Genomic DNA, 19,459 nt, shown 5'->3' on the forward strand with positions numbered 1-19,459 from the left:
TGGGGGGCATGGCTCTTCCAGATCTAAATCACTACTATGTTGCCTCACAACTGTCTCAACTTTTTCATGTGGACAAGACTGATAAACAACGGTTTCTTACCCTTCTCTGCCCCACCTGGGCTCAAATTGCAGATGATCCGATAGCTGCTGTCTCGACGGGGGCTGGGATCTCTGCACTAGAGCCAGGTAAACACTCCATGCTTTTTCACTACAGAAGGATTTGGGATCTGGCATCCACTAAACTGAATGTTATGTCCCCAAATGACTATACACCACTTTGGCATAACAAACAATTGCCAGAACTTCAAAAGATCCAGAGTGTTCAGTTATGGGTGTCGAGGGGCATATACTACATGCATCACCTGCTTCACCATGGCACTATTAAAACATTCCAGACGCTGCAGGAGGAATTTGGTATTCCAAACACTATGCTATTTCAGTACCTTCAGGTTCAGCATGCACTCAGGGCACAATTTCCGCAGTCATTGCCTCAGCCTGCTCCCAACCCTATTGTCGCCATAGTGAAGGATACTGATCCCAAAAAGCTTATCTCGTGCTTCTATGGTATGCTTGCGGCCCCCATCTCGGCGAGACTGGCATATGCCCTAAAGTCCCGCTGGGAGGGTGATGTAGGTGAGCTGACAGATGAGGAATGGGAGGAGGCCCTGGAGACGTGCAAGCTGGTGTCCCCTAGGCTCCAAGACAGGCTTTCCCAAATTTACATGGTGCATAGAGCGTACCTCACCCCCCTTAGGACCGCCAAATATAATACGAATCAATCTGTGTTCTGCCCGATATGTACTGTTGAGACTGGGACATTTTTCCACCTTATCTGGTCTTGCCCCAAACTGCAGGAACTTTGGATACAAGTAGTATCATTTCTACATGACGTTATGGGCTCACCCTTGGCCCTCGACCCCAAACCCTGTCTCCTAGGGATATTCCCCGAAGTATTGGATAAATTTACCAAAACTTTTCTGCAGGAAACCTTGTTTTCTGTTCGAAAAGTAATAGCTAGACAGTGGATGAGACCACTTCCGCCCAGGGTGGAGGACTGGAAACGGGAAGTTAATTCCACGCTCCCATATAAAAAATTCATATATAAAAATAGGGGATGCCCAGCCAAATACAATAAAATTTGGGATAGGTGGTTGCAAGAGGCTGCCACGTGTGATCAGGAACTTTGATGTAATGTTGAAGTAAATGCAATGTATGTGCTATGACTTTGTTTAGCTGTGATCCATACTGTCTACTGCAACGGAGAAATGTTTCTTTATTTACTGTTATGGTTATGACGCAACACCTTTTGATTGTTCAGTGTTTGCCACTGTGATTGTACTCTCTGCAATAATGTTCAATAAACAATACATGTGTAACCCCAAAAAAAAAAAGACAGGTATTTACACCCATTTCCGGGCATAGACTCCCGTGGGAGTCTACGCCATTTCCTGTCCTGCCGCGCTGTCTGCTGGGACACACACGGGTCTCAGAGACAGCGCGGAGAATTCCTATTGCGCTGCGCGACTCGCGCATGCGCAGTAGGGAACCGGGAAGTGAAGCCGATTTGCTTCACTTCCTGATTCCCACACCTAGAATGGTGGCGGCAGCAGCCGAGGGCCGAGCGAGCGATCGGACTCGGCTGCCGGCATCGCTGGAACCCGGGACAGGTGAGTGTCCATTTATTAAAAGTCAGCAGCTTTAGTATTTATAGCTGCTGGCTTTTAATATTTTTTTTTTGGTGGAATCCCTCTTTAATGAATAAATAATATTTAAAGCGGGGGTCTCAAACTGGTGGCCCTCCAGCTGTTGCAAAGCTACAAGTCCCATGAGGCTTTGCAAAGCTGACAGTTGCAAGCATGACTCCCACAGGCAGAGGCATGATGGGACTTGTAGTTTTGCAACAGCTGGAGGGCTGCCAGTTTGAGACCCCCTGATTTAAAGCAGGCTTTGTGTGCTTGTAAGAAAAATCAATTGGCAGCGGTGGGATTTGAACCCACGCCTCCGAAGAGACTGGAGCCTTAATCCAGCGCCTTAGACCGCTCGGCCACGCTACCACATGCTTCCTTTGCTCTAAAGCAGTGGCTAACAAATTTCAGCCCAGTGACACCAATAATGGGGCATAGTTCCTCCTAGTGACACCAATGTTAGGTCATGATTCTTCCCACCAAATGACACCAATGATATGGTCATTATTAATCAAGCTCAGACAGCAAGGGAACTTCTCATAGTGTTGCAAGTTAAAAAAAAACATTTATTAAAAAGGTGCATTGCCCTTACAGTATTGTAGAGCAAATGGACATGTACACAGTGTTTAAAAAACGGCATCCAGACTCATTTTATAATCCACCCCAGACCATTCATATAACTGCATAGCTTTGGAATTAGAATTTCTTTATACCTTTTATAATAATATGTTGTAAACCGCCTGGGCTGGGGCTTTTCCCCGGGGCTGAGTCTAACAGGGCCCTATTTATTTCTTCCTCAGTTATTGGCTTCTCTAAAATTTTCTTGTCATGTTCTGTTATTTTAGGCAATCTAGCATTTTTTAGAAAATTTGATTCTTCTTCTTTCTTTTTCCTCTGGCTGATCCCCCTGATGTTCCACTGAGTATATCCCCTCGTAGTATTCTTTAAAGGTTATTTCTTTTGTTGTATGAACCATTTCCCCGTTCTTCTTTTGAATTTTCCCTATATAATTTATGGATTTTTTTTACGCAGCATTTTTTCAAAATATTTACTAGTTTTATTCCCCCATTCGTATCTTTCTCTAGCTATACGGTTGAATGTTGTCTTTGTCTCCTGTTCCAGTAGGGCTTTTAGTTCATCCCTTTTATTGACCAATGTTTGATACAGTGTTCGATGTTGATTCTGATGTTTTTATGGGCATGTTCAATTCTGAATATTTCTTCCATTAATGTTTTAATATTCTCTGCCCTCTCTTTTTTTTCCTCGTTCCTACTGCTATCAGAATCCCTCCAATGTATGCTTCCCATAATGTGTGCCCTGCTATTTCACCTGTCTCATTTGTTAAAAAATAGTGTTCAAGTTCTTTGCCTACTATAGCATATCCTTCCTCATCACGAATAAGTTCTTAATTTAATCGCCAAGATGAAGGGTGTTTTAAATTACCAGGGATGGATCGGAATAAGCTTCTTAAATAGCTTATTTTAGCCATCTAGAATTTGACCCATTTGATGCTTGGTGGCCTTTTCTGTTGCCAGAAAAAAGAACAAGTAAAGTGTCCGAAGACCTAAAGTCCCTTGTTACCTACAAGTAATGTAATAAAATTCGTCTTACATCTAAGTTATGGAATAAATTATTTTTTTCCAGAAGGATTTAAACAAAAAGTTGTCAGGATGATTTCCTGTGACCTAGTATGATGCTACTTTTGGAGAAAAACCCAGATTTGTTTTAAGTACAATCCCGTCTAGGTAAATTAACAAAAAAGGTTCCTTTACTGATAGAGCGTGCAGTTCACTGATTCTTCTTGCGGACGTAACTGAAACTAAGAATACCGTTTTAAGAGTTAAATTCCTTATTGAGATTGTCTGTATCGTTCAAAAGGATCTTTTGTCAAGGCTTGCAAAACTACTGATAGGTCCAATTTAGGAAAATGTTTAGTAGGAGCTGGTCTGGACCTAGTAAGTGCCTTAAAGAATCTTGTAACCAAAAGGAACTGAAGAAATTGGTCTTTCTAGGTATACTCCCAGGGCAGCCACTTACACTTTAAGGGTGCTAATCGCAAGACCTTTGTCCACGCCATTTTTGGTAGAAATTCCAAAATTGACACAATGTCTTCTAAGGCTCGGTTTGACGAATGACTCCAAAAGTTGTAGACTCTCCAAACTCTCCAAACTTTAGCGTAAATATCTATAGTTACTTTCATTCTACTGCCGAGTAAAGTGGATACTAGAGGCTCTGACAAGCCTTTGTTCCTCAACAAATGTTCATCTGAAACCAGGCGATGAGAATTAATCTGGCTATATCCGGGTGGTATACTGGGCCTTGAAGTAGTAAGTCCTGTCTGAGAGGAAGCTGCCATAATGGTTTGACTGTCATTTGTAGAATGGAGGAAAACCAGGCTCTTTTCGGCCAGAATGGACTGATCAGAATTATTGACACTTTTTCCTTTTGTATTTTCCTCAATACCAGTGGAATTAGCTAAAGGGGGGGGGGGGGGAGAGAAGGCATAGCCCAGATGAAAGTTCCAGGGATGTGCTAAGGCATATATGCCTAGTGAGTCGCTGTCTCAGTGCAGAGAAAATAACTGAGAGAGCTGAGCGTTTTCATGCAAACAAGTCCACTTGTGGACATCCTGGTGATCAACGAAAATATTTCCGGATTCAAGCTCCATTATGCTTCCTTAATTTTTCATCTGCTCAAGAAGTCTGCTACTTCGTTTAGCATGCCTTTGAGATACACTGCTGACAGTAAAGGGAGAGTAAATGCTTCTCTGCCCACTCCAGGATTTCTGATGACAGCAATAGAAGAGCCTTGCTCCTCGTGCCCCCCTGTTTGTTCAGGTATGCCACAGTAGTGACATCGTCTAATAGAATCTGCACATGGGATCTCTGGAGTTTTGGAGAGAAGGCAGCCAATGCTAGGACGACTGCTTTTAATTCCAGTTTGAGGATCTTCCTGCTCTGGATTGATTTTGATCCCAGTGGGCCCCCCATCCCCAACTACTGGCGTCTCTCGTGATTTTTTTTTCTGTCGGAAAAGACCATTGTAAGCCCTTTGACAAAACTATCTGACCGCCCAGTTATATGACCGTATTCTCACAAAAGCTTGTGAAAATGTGAAGGTAAATAAAGGGAGCCAAGAATCTCCTGGCCTTGAGAATATGTTTCCTCATATTGCAGTTTAACATGATATATTGTACCAGACTGACAAAATTTGGAACAACTCATGGTTCCATAGTGATTATAAATAGTGATGGCCGAACGGTTCGCCCGGCGGTCGTTTCGCGGCGAATTTCCGACATTCGCGGTCCGCACGTTCGAACGCCTTTTTCCGTCGTTCGCCGCGGCGGACTTACGTGTTTAATGTATACAAGAACTTTAACCTTTGGTGACACGTTTATCATGTGATACAGGACAGCCAATTGAGACATGACAGCACATGGACACTTGTACATTCCCCCTAACCTATAAATACACCCGATCCGGTGGCCATTTTACATTCTTTCTTCTGTTAAGATAGGGACAGGTTCCTGTGTGGAGTAGGGAGAGATAAACCACTAGCTATTTGGTACACAAAAGTTCTTTTCAGGACTGGTATAGGTGTTAGGTGTTGATAGGTTTGCTGTGCTGCTGATTCTTGCAGCAGCCTGAGTGTCTTTTGTTAGTTTAGAGAAAGGGAAAGGACGGTGTATGCTACAGGGACAGCCAGATTAGTCTTTCATCATCATCATCATCATCATCATCATTAGCTGTTACTATCAAGGTCCACAAAAGAGCTGTTCCAGTAACCACTAATCGTTCTCTTTTTTTGCCAATTTGTATAGGGACAGGAAGGAAGCAGTGTTGTCAGGCAGTGAGGGTAATTTTAAAGACTTGCTGTTATTATTAGTTCCACAAAGGTTCTTTTCAGGACTGGTATCAGTGGTACAGTAATAGGCTTGTACATGTATAATATTCTTTCTTCCAAATATAGAAAGGATATTATACTTGACTGCTGCCCTTCTGCTGCAGTCTGCTAAACATTCACAACTCACTTGTTCCACAAAAGTTCTTATAAGGACTGGTAACTTGGTATAGGGTGCTACGGTACATAGGCTTGAGTGCGGTACAGTCTGCTGTTCTGTAAGGACCGCTATCGGTCCACAATAGATAGGGTTGACGTGCACCACTGCTGACCGCTGCCCTATACTGCAGCAGTCCTTCAGCGGTATAGGGACTGACGTACAGTCTGCTAAACACTAATACACAACCTGCTTGGTCCACAAAAGTTCTTATAAGGACTGGTAACTTGGTATAGGGTGCTACGGTACATAGGCTTGAGTGCGGTACAGTCTGCTGTTCTGTAAGGACCGCTATCGGTCCACAATAGATAGGGTTGACGTGCACCACTGCTGACCGCTGCCCTATACTGCAGCAGTCCTTCAGCGGTATAGGGACTGACGTACAGTCTGCTAAACACTAATACACAACCTGCTTGGTCCACAAAAGTTCTTATAAGGACTGGTAACTTGGTATAGGGTGCTACGGTACATAGGCTTGAGTGCGGTACAGTCTGCTGTTCTGTAAGGACCGCTATCGGTCCACAATAGATAGGGTTGACGTGCACCACTGCTGACCGCTCACCTATACTGCAGCAGTCCTTCAGCGGTATAGGGACTGACGTACAGTCTGCTAATCACTAACACACAACCTGCTTGTTCCACAAAAGTTCTTATAAGGACTGGTAACTTGGTATAGGGTGCTACGGTACATAGGCTTGAGTGCGGTACAGTCTGCTGTTCTGTAAGGACCGCTATCGGTCCACAATAGATAGGGTTGACGTGCACCACTGCTGACCGCTGCCCTATACTGCAGCAGTCCTTCAGCGGTATAGGGACTGACGTACAGTCTGCTAAACACTAATACACAACCTGCTTGGTCCACAAAAGTTCTTATAAGGACTGGTAACTTGGTATAGGGTGCTACGGTACATAGGCTTGAGTGCGGTACAGTCTGCTGTTCTGTAAGGACCGCTATCGGTCCACAATAGATAGGGTTGACGTGCACCACTGCTGACCGCTCACCTATACTGCAGCAGTCCTTCAGCGGTATAGGGACTGACGTACAGTCTGCTAATCACTAACACACAACCTGCTTGTTCCACAAAAGTTCTTATAAGGACTGGTAACTTGGTATAGGGTGCTACGGTACATAGGCTTGAGTGCGGTACAGTCTGCTGTTCTGTAAGGACCGCTATCGGTCCACAATAGATAGGGTTGACGTGCACCACTGCTGACCGCTCACCTATACTGCAGCAGTCCTTCAGCGGTATAGGGACTGACGTACAGTCTGCTAATCACTAACACACAACCTGCTTGTTCCACAAAAGTTCTTATAAGGACTGGTAACTTGGTATAGGGTGCTACGGTACATAGGCTTGAGTGCGGTACAGTCTGCTGTTCTGTAAGGACCGCTATCGGTCCACAATAGATAGGGTTGACGTGCACCACTGCTGACCGCTGCCCTATACTGCAGCAGTCCTTCAGCGGTATAGGGACTGACGTACAGTCTGCTAAACACTAATACACAACCTGCTTGGTCCACAAAAGTTCTTATAAGGACTGGTAACTTGGTATAGGGTGCTACGGTACATAGGCTTGAGTGCGGTACAGTCTGCTGTTCTGTAAGGACCGCTATAGGTCCACAATAGATAGGGTTGACGTGCACCACTGCTGACCGCTCACCTATACTGCAGCAGTCCTTCAGCGGTATAGGGACTAAGAGTTTTGTCACAGGGTCATTTAAAAAATGACATGCAGAGGAAGAGGCAGGCCCTTCCGCAGGGGTGGTAGGGGTAGGGCAGGAGCAACAGGCTTGAGCCAAAGTGGGAAGTTGCAGAAGGTGCGTTCAATTACTTTAAAGGATGCACCAGACTTGGTTGAGTGGCTCGCTCAGCCTTACTCTTCTGCACCCTCCTCATCCTCTCGATCTGCACCCTCTTCTTCACTCTCTGCTATGTGCACCCCCAAAGACACTACCACCAACAACACGACCACCACCACCACCACCACATACCTTCCGCTTGAGTCACTGGAATTATTTTCCGATCCATATCAAGAGGACATTTCTGATGCGCAGCCACTCTTGGTATTGGATCAGGAAGAGGAGGTAGCAACAAGCGCTACTCAGCAGTCTGACGCCAGTACCCAGATCAGCCCAAGGAGGAGGTTGGTCCCCGGTGTTGCTGCCTACTCCGAGATCTCTACTTATAGCGGTGGGGAAGGTGACGTTGATGATGACGTGTCTAGTGATGTCACGTGGGTGCCCACAAGAGAGGAAGAGGAGGGGAGTTCAGAGGGAGATATGGACCAGCAGATAGGGAGGAGAAGCAGCAATGACTTACATTGCACAGCAGGGACAAAGCAGACTGCAAATGTATCAGGAGCGAGTCATCGACCATGTACGGTCACATCTGGCGCTCCCAGGACACCGGCACATGGCTCCGCAGTGTGGGCTTTTTTTAACGTGTCCGCTGCTGACAATAGCGTTGCCATCTGCAATCTTTGCAGTCAACGCGTTAGTCGCGGTAAGCCCAATACTCACCTAGGGACGACCGCCTTAAGAAGGCACATGAGCAGCCATCACCGAGCCCAGTGGGAGCAACGGAACACACAAAGCCACACTGCAGGCTCTCACCGTCCAGCCTCGTCTTCTACTTCTCCTTCTCCTCTCTCCTCACAATTGTCCTCCACTCCACCTTCCATCACGCCAAGCTCACATTTTTCTGCAAAAAGGCAGGCTTCCGTGGGCCTAATGTTTGAGCGTAAAAAAATGATGATGCCGGATAACCCTCTTGCCCAACGGTTGGCGGCTGGCTTGTCAGAACTCATAGCCCGCCAACTACTGCCATATAAACTGGTGGACTCGGAGGCCTTTCGCAAATTTGTGGCCATTGGAACACCACAATGGAAGGTCCCAGGAAGGAAGTATTTCTCAGAGAAGGGCATCCCAGAGCTATATGGCCATGTTCAGCGGCAAGTGAATGTATCTCTGGCACACAGTGTCGGTGCCAAGATACATCTGACCACAGACACGTGGTCTAGCAAACACGGGCAGGGAAGGTATATCAGTTTTACTGCCCACTGGGTGAACCTTCTGACGGCCGTCAAGCATGTAACCCGTGGCACCCGTGTAGATTTGGTTTTACCGCCACGGATTGCATGCAGGCCTGACTCTTCTTCTCCTCCTCCTACTCCATCCTCCTCCCTCTCCTCCTCAGCTGCCTCCTCCTTTTCCGCTGCTAGCGTCTCTTCCACTGCACCGCCCAAGCTCCCCAGAACCTATTCCACATGCCAGGTGAGACGTTGCCATGCCGTGCTGCGTCTGTTGTGCCTGGAAGCAAAGAGCCACACTGGCCCGGCACTCCTTTCAGCTTTGCGTTCACAGGCAGATGAGTGGCTAACACCGCTCAATTTGACAGTTGGTAAAGTGGTGTGTGACAACGGTGCCAATCTGCTTAGCGCATTGAAACAGGGCAAAATCACGCACGTGCCGTGCATGGCACACGTCTTAAACTTGGTCGTGCAGCGATTCCTTGTCAAATACCCTGGGGTCCAGGACATCTTGCGGCAGGCAAGGAAAATCTCGGCCCATTTCAGAAGATCTTACACGGCCATGGCTCGCCTTGCTGACATTCAGCGGCGACACCATCTGCCGGTCAGACGTCTTATTTGCGATTGCCCGACGCGATGGAACTCAACCTTCTATATGCTTGATAGGCTGCTCCAGCAGAAACGTGCAGTTAACGTCTACCTGTATGAACTCTGCGAAAGAAACGGTTCTGGGGAGCTGGGTTTTTTTTCACCGCGCCAGTGGCTGCTCATGCGCGACACATGCAGACTTCTGCGGCCATTTGAGGAGATCACCAAACTGGTCAGTCGCAGCCATGGCGCCATCAGTGACATGGTACCTTATGCCTTCTTTCTGGAGCGTGCATTGCGTCGTGTCATTGATCAGGCTGTGGAGGAGCAGGAGCGGGAAGATGAGGAAGTCGCAATGCTGGATGAATTCCCAGGGGGGGCTACTCTATCTGAGACAAGTCAACAACAGGAGTCTGATGAGGAGTCAGAGGAGGATGGTGCCGGGGCGGATGAGCAGGAGCAAGAAGAGCATGCTTTAAACCTTTCTGGGATCCCTGTTGTGCGAGGATGGGGAGAGGAGAATGAAGAGGACGACATTATCCTGGATGATGAGCAGGAGCCAGGCCACCACACCGCTTCCACTTTAGTGCAAATGGGGGCCTTCATGCTCCAGTGTTTTAATAGGGACCCCCGTATAAAAAGCATGAGGGTCAAGGACCAGTACTGGGTGGCAACGTACTTAGACCCCCGGTACAAACACAAAATGGCGGAAATGTTACCGCCGTCGCAGAGGGCTGTCAGAATGCAGCACTTCCAGGCCTTGCTTCGAGAAATGCTGCATTCTGCTTTTGCGTGCGCTGGCAGAGGAGCAATTCCCACTCCCAGAGAAGGATTTGCGGGTACCAATCCAACAGCGCCTGCAAGAAGAGGCCGGTTTGAAGATGTGTTGGTGACTTCGGATATGAGGTCATTCTTTCAGCCGACCCATCGACAGGTGTCATCCGGATCCAGCATCAGGGAACGCCTAGACCGTCAGGTGTCCGACTACATTGGGTTAACGGCCGATGTGGACGCTCTGAGGAGTGATGAACCCCTAGACTACTGGGTGGGCAGGCTTGACCTCTGGCCAGAGCTTGCCCAATTTGCAATCGAACTGTTGGCTTGCCCCTCATCCAGTGTCCTGTCCGAAAGGACGTTCAGCGCAGCAGGGGGGATTGTGACCGATAAGCGTACTCGCCTAGCTCACCACAGTGTTAACTACCTCACATTTCTAAAAATGAATGAGGCATGGATCTCGGAGGAATTCAACACATGTGACCAGTAGACCATGTATATGTCTATAAACTATTTTTTTAATCAAGCACACAGACCTTCTTAATTCATTTGGCTCACTTCCTTGACCCAAAAAAGCACACCGTACTATATGCCCCTACCCTCCTCTTTGAAGAGGTTGAGCGGTGTCATATTTCTACTGGGGCTGCTTATGATATCCCTGTGCTGTGCTGACTTCCTCCTGGGGGTTCTTATTATGAAGGGATCACACTATCCCTGTGCTGTGCTGACTTCCTCCTGGGGGTTCTTATTATGAGGGGATCACACCATCCCTGTGCTGTGCTGACTTCCTCCTGGGGCTGCTTACGGTGCTGCTGTCAGTGCTGTATGTCACGGTGCTGCTGTCAGCGCTGTATGTCACGGTGCTGCTGTCAGCGCTGTATGTCACGGTGCTGCTGTCAGCGCTGTATGTCACGGTGCTGCTGTCAGCGCTGTATGTCACGGTGCTGCTGTCAGCGCTGTATGTCACGGTGCTGCTGTCAGCGCTGTATGTCACGGTGCTGCTGTCAGCGCTGTATGTCACGGTGCTGCTGTCAGCGCTGTATGTCACGGTGCTGCTGTCAGCGCTGTATGTCACGGTGCTGCTGTCAGCGCTGTATGTCACGGTGCTGCTGTCAGTGCTCTGTATTACGGTGCTGCTGTCAGATGCCTCTATCACGGTGCATGTGTCATTCCGGTATGTCACGCTGCTGGTGATCATCTCCTGCACCCTCTTCTTTGCCTACCCTGGTCCCTGACCTTCCCTCTCCTCCATTGCCTTCATTAGCTCCATAGTCCTGAATTGTTAGAACAATTTCCCAAATAAAATAAAAATGCTTGTAGTTATCGATCCCAAATTCACCTCATACATGTATTATGTCATTGTCCAGATGGTGGGACTACGTTTTACCCCCTAATAATTACCACGTGGCCGCAAATTCGACATGAAGGTTTGCAAAGTTCGCCTCCCATTGAAGTCAATGGGGCCCGCGGCGAACGTTCGGTTTCGCGAACGTTTGGGTCCGTTCGCATTTCGCGTTCGCGAAACGTCCCGTCGGAAGTTCGTCCATCACTAATTATAAATACACAATTAGGCAGTTTTAGGTTCGATTCACACTAATGCGTTTTTAATGCATTTTACAGAAATGCAGGGACATTTTTTAACACGGGTTCCCATGGAACATGTTCACATCAATGCATTTTTGTGTCTCTGTGTTTTTGGAAAGGTTCAGGGACTTTTTTCCCGCAAAATGCAGCATTTTGCATGTAATAGAATTCAATGGACCCACATCCAAAATGCAAGTACCGCGTTTTTTCAGCGAGTTTGACATGATTTGCGTTTTGCGTTTTTTTTACACTGTATATAGCTGGTTGCTAAGGAGGGGGCTGGGAAGCCGGCTGCCGTGTCCTTAAAGCGGACCTCCACCCTAAAGTGGAAGGTCCGCTCATCGGAATCCTCCCCCCCTCCGGTGCCACAATTGGCACCTTTCAGGGGTGAGGGGGGTGCAGATACCTGTATAATCAAGGTATCTGCACCCACTTCCGGGAAAAGCTAGCCTCAGATTCCCCACCCCCCGCCGTTGTGTTCTGGGAAACACACAGTTCCCAGGACACAAACGGGGACCAGTGAAGTTGGGGACCAGTAGCTGCTGACTTTTAATATTTTTTTTAAGGTGTCACTCCTCTTTAACAACCGATGAGTTATTAGCTGTCAGCTGGCTTCCTGCTCCATGTAAAAAAAAATGGTGGCTAAAAAAAAAACAGCGTGGGGTCTGCCCAAAATCCAGACCCTTATCCGAGCATGCAGCCCGGCAGGTCAGGAAAGGGAGGGGATGAGCTAGCACCCCCCTCCTGAACCATACCAGTCCGCATGCCCTCAACATGGGGGATTGGTGATTTTGGGCAGGGGGGATCTGTGCCCCCCACCCCAAAGCACCTTGCCCCATGTTGATGGGGACTCCCACGCCATATTTTTTTTTTATTTTGGTGTGTGGGGGTCCCCTCTGAATCCATACTAGACCCAAGGACCTTGTATGGACCTATGGGAGGGTCCCAATGCTGTTTTTTTCACAATTTTTTCACAATTTTTTTTTTTACATTGGGCGGGAAGCCAGCTGACAGCTGATGACTCATCAGTTGTTAAGGATGTGGTGACCGACTTCCCGGCCCACTCCTTAGCAACCAGGTATATACAGTGTAAAAACAAAAAAACGCAAAAACGGGTGTCCAAAAACATGGCAAGCACCACAAAAAGCACTGCAGAAACGCTTAAAAGCAACATGCATAGATGTGCATCACGACTTAATGAATAAAGAATATTTAAAGCGGGGGTCTCAACCTGGTGGCCCTCCAGCTGTTGCAAAACTACAAGTCCCATGAGGCATTGCAAAGCTGACAGTTGCAAGCATGACTCCCACAGGCAGAGGCATGATGGGACTTGTAGTTTTGCAACAGCTGGAGGGCCGCCAGTTTGAGACCCCTGATTTAAAGCAGGCTTTGTGTGCTTGTAAGAAAAATCAATTGGCAGCGGTGGGATTTGAACCCACGCCTCCGAAGAGACTGGAGCCTTAATCCAGCGCCTTAGACCGCTCGGCCACGCTACCATATGTTTCCTCTATTCTAAAGCAGTGGCTAACAAATTTCAGCTCAGTGACACCAATAATGGGGCATAGTTCCTCCTAGTGACACCAATGTTAGCTCATGATTCTTCCCACCAAATGACACCAATGATATGGTCATTATTAATCAAGCTCAGACAGCAAGGGAACTTCTCATAGTGTTGCAAGTTGATAAAAAACTTTTTATTAAAAAGGTGCATTGCCCTTACAGTATTGTAGAGTAAATGGACATGTACACAGTGTTTAAAAAAACGGCATCCAGACTCTCTCAATGCATGGTGGAGGAAATATTGATTTATGAACTGTTAACCAGGAAGTACATGAATCGTATGAACACATGGAAAATTGATTATTGAAAAAGTGGTTACTCAGACACAAAAAATATTCAGGAACATTTATTTGCTCATTAAATCATTTTTATTTGTAACATTTTGGTTTTATTGTTATGAACACATTTGGTTCTTATTATTCTTCTTACTGAAACCAAAGTTGCAGCATTTTTTTTAAAATATGAGTTTTATTCAACTCCACAGAAAAAGGGGATGAGGCCCCCACGATACAATGAGAGGATGTACAGAAACAAGACAGTGAGCTGTGAATCAGGTCAACAGAAATAATATGTCACACAGCATACGTTAACAAAATAGTGGGTTACAGGTTTCATTTACAATTGGGTCTGTACCCTCTCCCGTCAATTTGCTTGCATATGTAGAAAGTAGAAAGTAGAGCCTTTTTCCCCTAACTTTTTCACTTTCCTTTAGAAGTGGCCAGAGGGAAGTTCCACTGGGGAAGGGAGAAAGAGAAGAAGAGAGGAGAAGGGTGAGGGAAGGCAGGGAGACACGACAGTAGCTACACTTTATGGGTTTGGGGGGATCGGTGGGGAGATCTGTGTGCCCAACAAACGTCGCCCCTCATCAGACTACACAAAGATGTTCCATTTGTCCCAGGTCTTTTTGTAGGTCTCTTGCCTATTTTGTGCCGTGAGTATTAAATCCTCCATCTTTTTCATCTCTTCTATTTTCGGATACAGTAAGCAATGGTCAGGGGGAACGCTGCTACCAAAAGAGGGGGATGCACATCTTTTCTGCATTAAGCAAATTACGTATTAAAGATTTACTATATGTTATACTGGGAATCTTTAAGTGATGGAGCAGGAAGAATGCAGCCTCCTCTGGAATAGGGTATTCTGTAAATTCTTGCGTAATGCAGTGGACCTCTTTCCAGAAATCCGTCAATCTTGGGCTGGACCAGAAGATATGGATCAAAGATCCGTCTTCCTCTCCACATTGCCAGCATTGGCTTGAAGTAGAAGGAAAACATTTATGTAACCTAGAGGGTGTTAAGAACCAGCGGATGAGCAGCTTATAATTTTTCTCTTGTGTTTTAGTGCACAGGGAGGTTTTAAGAGTAAGAGTGACAATGCGTTGTTTTTGTAGTGGTGAGAATGTGCAACCTAGGTCTCTTTCTCATCTGGTCAGGCAGGGCAATTGCGGTTGATCTCTTGGTGAATTGAGTAGTTTATAGGTTTGAGATAGGGTGTGGGCTAGCGGGTCAGAGCCTGAACAAAGGTCCTTGAGTGGAGTCTGTTGGTGTATAAAATCTTGAGGTTTGGGGATGGAATGGAGGAAGTGGTGCAATAGCACTGCTCTCCAAAAGGGGAGTTGGAAGGTTCTTGTTGATTCAGTCAGTTCTGGTATAGTTGGCCATTTCTCATTGATTACGAATTTGGCTGCATGGTCTCGGTTAGAAACTCTAAGCCCATCTACACATGGTCGGAGATTCCAGCGGAATGTGTCCTATCGGACCGTTTTGTGTGATATTCCGACTGTGTGTGGTCTGCATGGACTGTTTCCGTCTGAATATCCGACGGACCAAGTTTTCCAACTTGCCGGTAAAATTTTCCGACAAAATGCTCCTATCAGACATACTCCGATCATGTGTAGCCTACTCCAAAGGACAAAGTGCCATGCATGCTCAGATCAAATTCTTGGACCAAAGCTATTGGCTACTAGCCTGAACGTAGTCCCGTCGTAACGAAATAACGTCATCACGTTATGTACAATCGGATTTTCCGACAACTTAGCACGATCGTGTGTATGCAACATCACTTCCGGACCTCTTCCGGAATTAATCCGTCGGAATTGCTCAGACGGATTTGGTTGTCGGAATCTGTGTGTACGAGGGCTAAGAGTGGCATATTCTGAGGGACATAAACTGGGTTCAAATTTAGGGTGGCCAAATATTGGGAGCAGTGGAGAGTTTTTGGAAGTGAGGGATGCTTGGTTGGTGAATAGATGGCTATGTCTCAGTGTAGTGCCCATAAGTGGGTGTGATTTCAATGCTGGAGGTAGATCATTGTAGCACCAAAGTGCGTCTTTCAATGGTATGCATGTTTGGGATTGTTCAATTCGTACCCAAAGTTTTAATGTCTCATTCCGTCTCCAGTCTAGTATGCGTCCTAAGTGGCAGGCTAGGTAATATTGTCATATGTCGGGTAGAGCTAATCCTCCTAAGTGTTTGGGGAGTGTCATTTGTGAGCAGTTAAGTCTGGGTTTTTTATGGGCCCACACGAATTGGGAGAAAAGGGCTTGTACCTGCTTAAAGTAGGAGGGCACGATCTGTATCGGTAGGGCCTGAATAAGGTAGATGAATTTGGTCAAAATGCTCATTTTAATGAGATTGCATCTCCCGAACCAGGAATGAAAGCCTGAGTTTCACTTCTCTAGCAAAGTGCGCGTCCTAGTCAGTAGGTCGAATGTACGCAAGATGTCTGGTGGGATATGCGTGCCTAGATATTTTAATGCCGTGGTGGTCCATTTAAAGCGGAAGTTATTTTGCATGTCAGTTAAAAGCTGGGGGGTAGTGCGATGCCCATGGCCTCTGATTTGGAAAAGTTTATTTTTAAGTATGAGATTATCCCACAGATTTTTGATTCTTGGAGAAGGTTTGGTAGGGAGATCTTGGGATTTGTTAGAGAAAATAATAGATCGTCAGCGTAAGCTGATATCTTACATTGGGAGTCACCTAACTGTAGTCCTGATATGTCTGGGTTCTGTCTTATTGTGCAAAGAAATGGCTCTAGGGATAGGGCAAAAATGAGAGGGGATAAGGGGCATCCCTGTCTGGTTCCATTTCTAACGGAGAACAGGGGTACCCATCTTGTCTCTTAAACCAATATGTCAGAGGACTGAAAACATAAAGTTCCAGTTCACTCGATCAAACGCCTTTTCGGCGTCCGTACTCACGAATATACTGGGAATCTTGGTGGTGTTTGCTACGTGCAAGAGGTTGAGAACCTTAATGGTATTGTCTCTTGCCTCTCTAGTGGGTATGAATCCGACCTGGTCAAGGTGTATTAGAGTCTGGAAATGCTGCGCTAGTCTCGTGGCCTGTATTTTCGAGAACAGCTTCAAGTCTAAGTTTAAGAGGGAGACGGGCCTATAACTCCCAGGTCTTTCCCTTCCTTGTGGATCAGGGAGATGAGGACCCTTAAGGTGTCTCGGGGAAAATCAACCTCCGAACCCAATGAATTAAAGTATGTTATTAAGCGTGGGCCTAGGATAGGAAGAAATGTCTTATAGTATTGGGCCATATAACCGTCTGGGCGTGGGGCTTTACCCAGTTTCATGGAACCTACAGCCACCTGTAGTTCCTCTAGGGTGATTGGCTCATCCAGTAGTTCTTGAGGGGAGTGAAGGCATATGGGAGTCCGCGATGTACTTGTCTATGTCTTCCTAGTTTGAACTGGAGCTCAGTAAATTGTAGAGGTAGGAGTAAAATTTACCGAACCCCTTTGAGATTTGTGTTGGGGTCGTCGCTTTCTGAATGAATGAATGAATGAATGAAATACTTATATAGCGCACAATGCGAACTGAATCGCCTCTAGGCGCTGGCCATCCTGGCTTGTTACCTGTGGAATGTAGGATGCAGATTTGATGTCTTTGACTGACCTGGCTAAACTCTTCCCACACTTGTCGCCCGACTCATAGGACATCTTATGACAGAATTGTAATTGCCGCTTTGAACTTATAGTGTAGCAAGTCTGTAATTTGTGTACGTAATGTCCTCAACTCTGTCTCTAAGGTCTGTGAGGGGGCGCATTTGTGTTTTGCTTCTACTGAGGCTAGGTTGAAGAGTAAGCCATTGAATTGTTCATTCCGTTTCTTTTTGATGCGTGCCCCGTGCTTGAAAAGGACTCCCCGGATGACATATTTGTGAGCTTCCCATAGTACTCCAGGGTTACAGTCCTGTGTGTCATTTTCCTGGAAATAAAGGTCTAATTCCCTAGTCACATCCGTCAATACTTCTGGAGTCTGGAGGAGGCTCTTATACAGACGCCAGAACAGAGACCTGGTCGAAGGTCTTTCTGAGAGGGCATATATCAGGGAGATGTGCAGACCAAGTAATTTGACCTATGGAGGAAGAGCTCACCAGGTGGAGCTGGTCATGAGGTATCATAAATAGGTCTATCCTTGAGTAAAGCTTGTGCGGGGGGGAATAGAAGGTATAATCCCTCTCCCCGAAGTGTTGTAGATGCCATATGTCTATTAACTGGGCTCTGTGTAGAGCTTGTGCTATTCGTTTTCTGTTTGTTGGGGGGATCGAAGATGTGCCCGTGGAGGTGTCTGAAGTGGGGATCAGTGGGACATTAAAATCTCCCTCTAGGATTAGTTGGCCTTCTTTAAATTCCATCAGCTTGTCCAGGGTAGAACTAAGGAATCGGTCTTGGTGGTCATTTGGAGCATAAAGAGTAGCAAATGTAAGTTGGATCTCGCCAAGTAGGCCTTTAAGGAATAGGTATAGTCCCTTAGGGTTGATCGCCATTTCCTGGTTCTGCCAGGGTAGTCTTTTAGAGATCAAAATGGATACCCCTTTGGTCTTGGCTACAGGGTTAGTGGAATGGAATGCCTAGGGGAATGACCTAGTTAGAAGTAGGGGAAGTCTGTCATTCTTAAAGTGGGTCTCTTGTAAAAAAGGCCACGTCCCTGTGTGATTTCTTAAGGTCATGTAGCAGCATTCTCCTCTTTTCAGGGGTGTTCAGCCCTTTTGCGTTGAGAGAGGTCACTTTATTGGAGTCTACAGCCATGTTTTAGGGAGGGATAGGGGTTGTAGTTGGGTAAACTCGTGAAGTGGGGTAGGGGAGGTTAGGGTGTGGGCGGGGCTTAGGGGTGGGTAAAGGATAGTAGAGGGGAGAAAGGAGAGAGAGTGATATGAGAGGGTGAGACAGAGAGTGGAGTAATTAGAATGGGGTATTCACCCACAGAGGAAGAGAAAATGATTTAGGAGGCCGTCACTAGGGTGTGCGGCAGTGTAAGGGGCTAATACAGCAGGAACCTGCTAGGGCGCTCACCAGGAAATTCCCAGGTTTGAGCGTAGTCCTATGTGGGTCGGTGGATAGACAGTGCCGGGAGGCGAGCCCCCGGACCCCTCAATCCACCCCCAGCTATTTTGTGTAGTGTATCCTGTAACAGGATTTTAAGCACCAATAACATGCATTTCAACTATTATAAAACATATAACTTAAAGCAGTATGGCATAACATTTCTTACAGTGTAACAATAACAAGATCAAGAGGGGACGCATAGCGTATATAACTGCTGGTCTGAATATCCATACCATCCCCGACCCGAGCGCTACAAGAGTTCCGCCCCCCTCCACTGCCATCAGACAGGTCCCAAAATAAAAAAAATATATGGTGGGGGGAACCATGTGTACCAAGCAGGCGTGAAATGTCCCACAGACCCGGTAGTGGCCCACGTGGTAGTTTTACTGTACCTCCTTTGGGGTCTCCTATATGGCTGCGGGATAAAAGTGTGGGCGTAACCTCCACCCCCCCTCCCGATCCACCTCTCAGCATGAGGCCTGCCTCCTCCCTTTATGGGGGTTGTCCTCCTCCCTGGGGGGTTGTCATCTCCTCGGGGGGAGAAACCTGTGATTCCTGTTGTGATCTGTCCCTGTGGGAGTCTTTCAGTACCTGTGTGGGGGGCACCTGTCTTAATAAACTGTCCCTTTGGTTGAGCAGATCCTTCTGATGTTTAGCAGTTTCTTCACAAGCCTGATGGTGTCCACAAGGGAAGGACTGTTCTTAGGCTGTGTAGCAGGTATTGTCCTCAAGGCACTCGGACTGATCGTGCATGGAGATTTGTGGGGGAAGTGCATATGCTCACCTATCCAGAAAGCATAGAGGTGACAGGGTCAGGGCGTGGCGACCTCTAAGAGGGATGTCCCTC

The 19,459-nt window shown here is 46.8% G+C and overlaps 2 non-coding genes across 2 annotated transcripts; both read right to left on the minus strand.

Moving 5' to 3' along the window:
• Window positions 1-1,972: 1,972 nt before the first annotated feature.
• On the minus strand, window positions 1,973-2,054 carry TRNAL-AAG (transfer RNA leucine (anticodon AAG)). Its single transcript has one exon. It is a non-coding gene; the product is annotated as a tRNA-Leu (tRNA).
• An 11,078-nt stretch (window positions 2,055-13,132) lies between these two features.
• On the minus strand, window positions 13,133-13,214 carry TRNAL-AAG (transfer RNA leucine (anticodon AAG)). The gene has a single exon. It is a non-coding gene; the product is annotated as a tRNA-Leu (tRNA).
• Window positions 13,215-19,459: the final 6,245 nt, after the last annotated feature.

The sequence above is a fragment of the Lithobates pipiens genome, unplaced genomic scaffold (assembly GCF_037356315.1).
Source record: "Lithobates pipiens isolate NorthernLeopardFrog02 unplaced genomic scaffold, aLitPip1_a1.2 Scaffold_8, whole genome shotgun sequence".
In the NCBI taxonomy this organism is placed as follows: domain Eukaryota; kingdom Metazoa; phylum Chordata; class Amphibia; order Anura; family Ranidae; genus Lithobates; species Lithobates pipiens.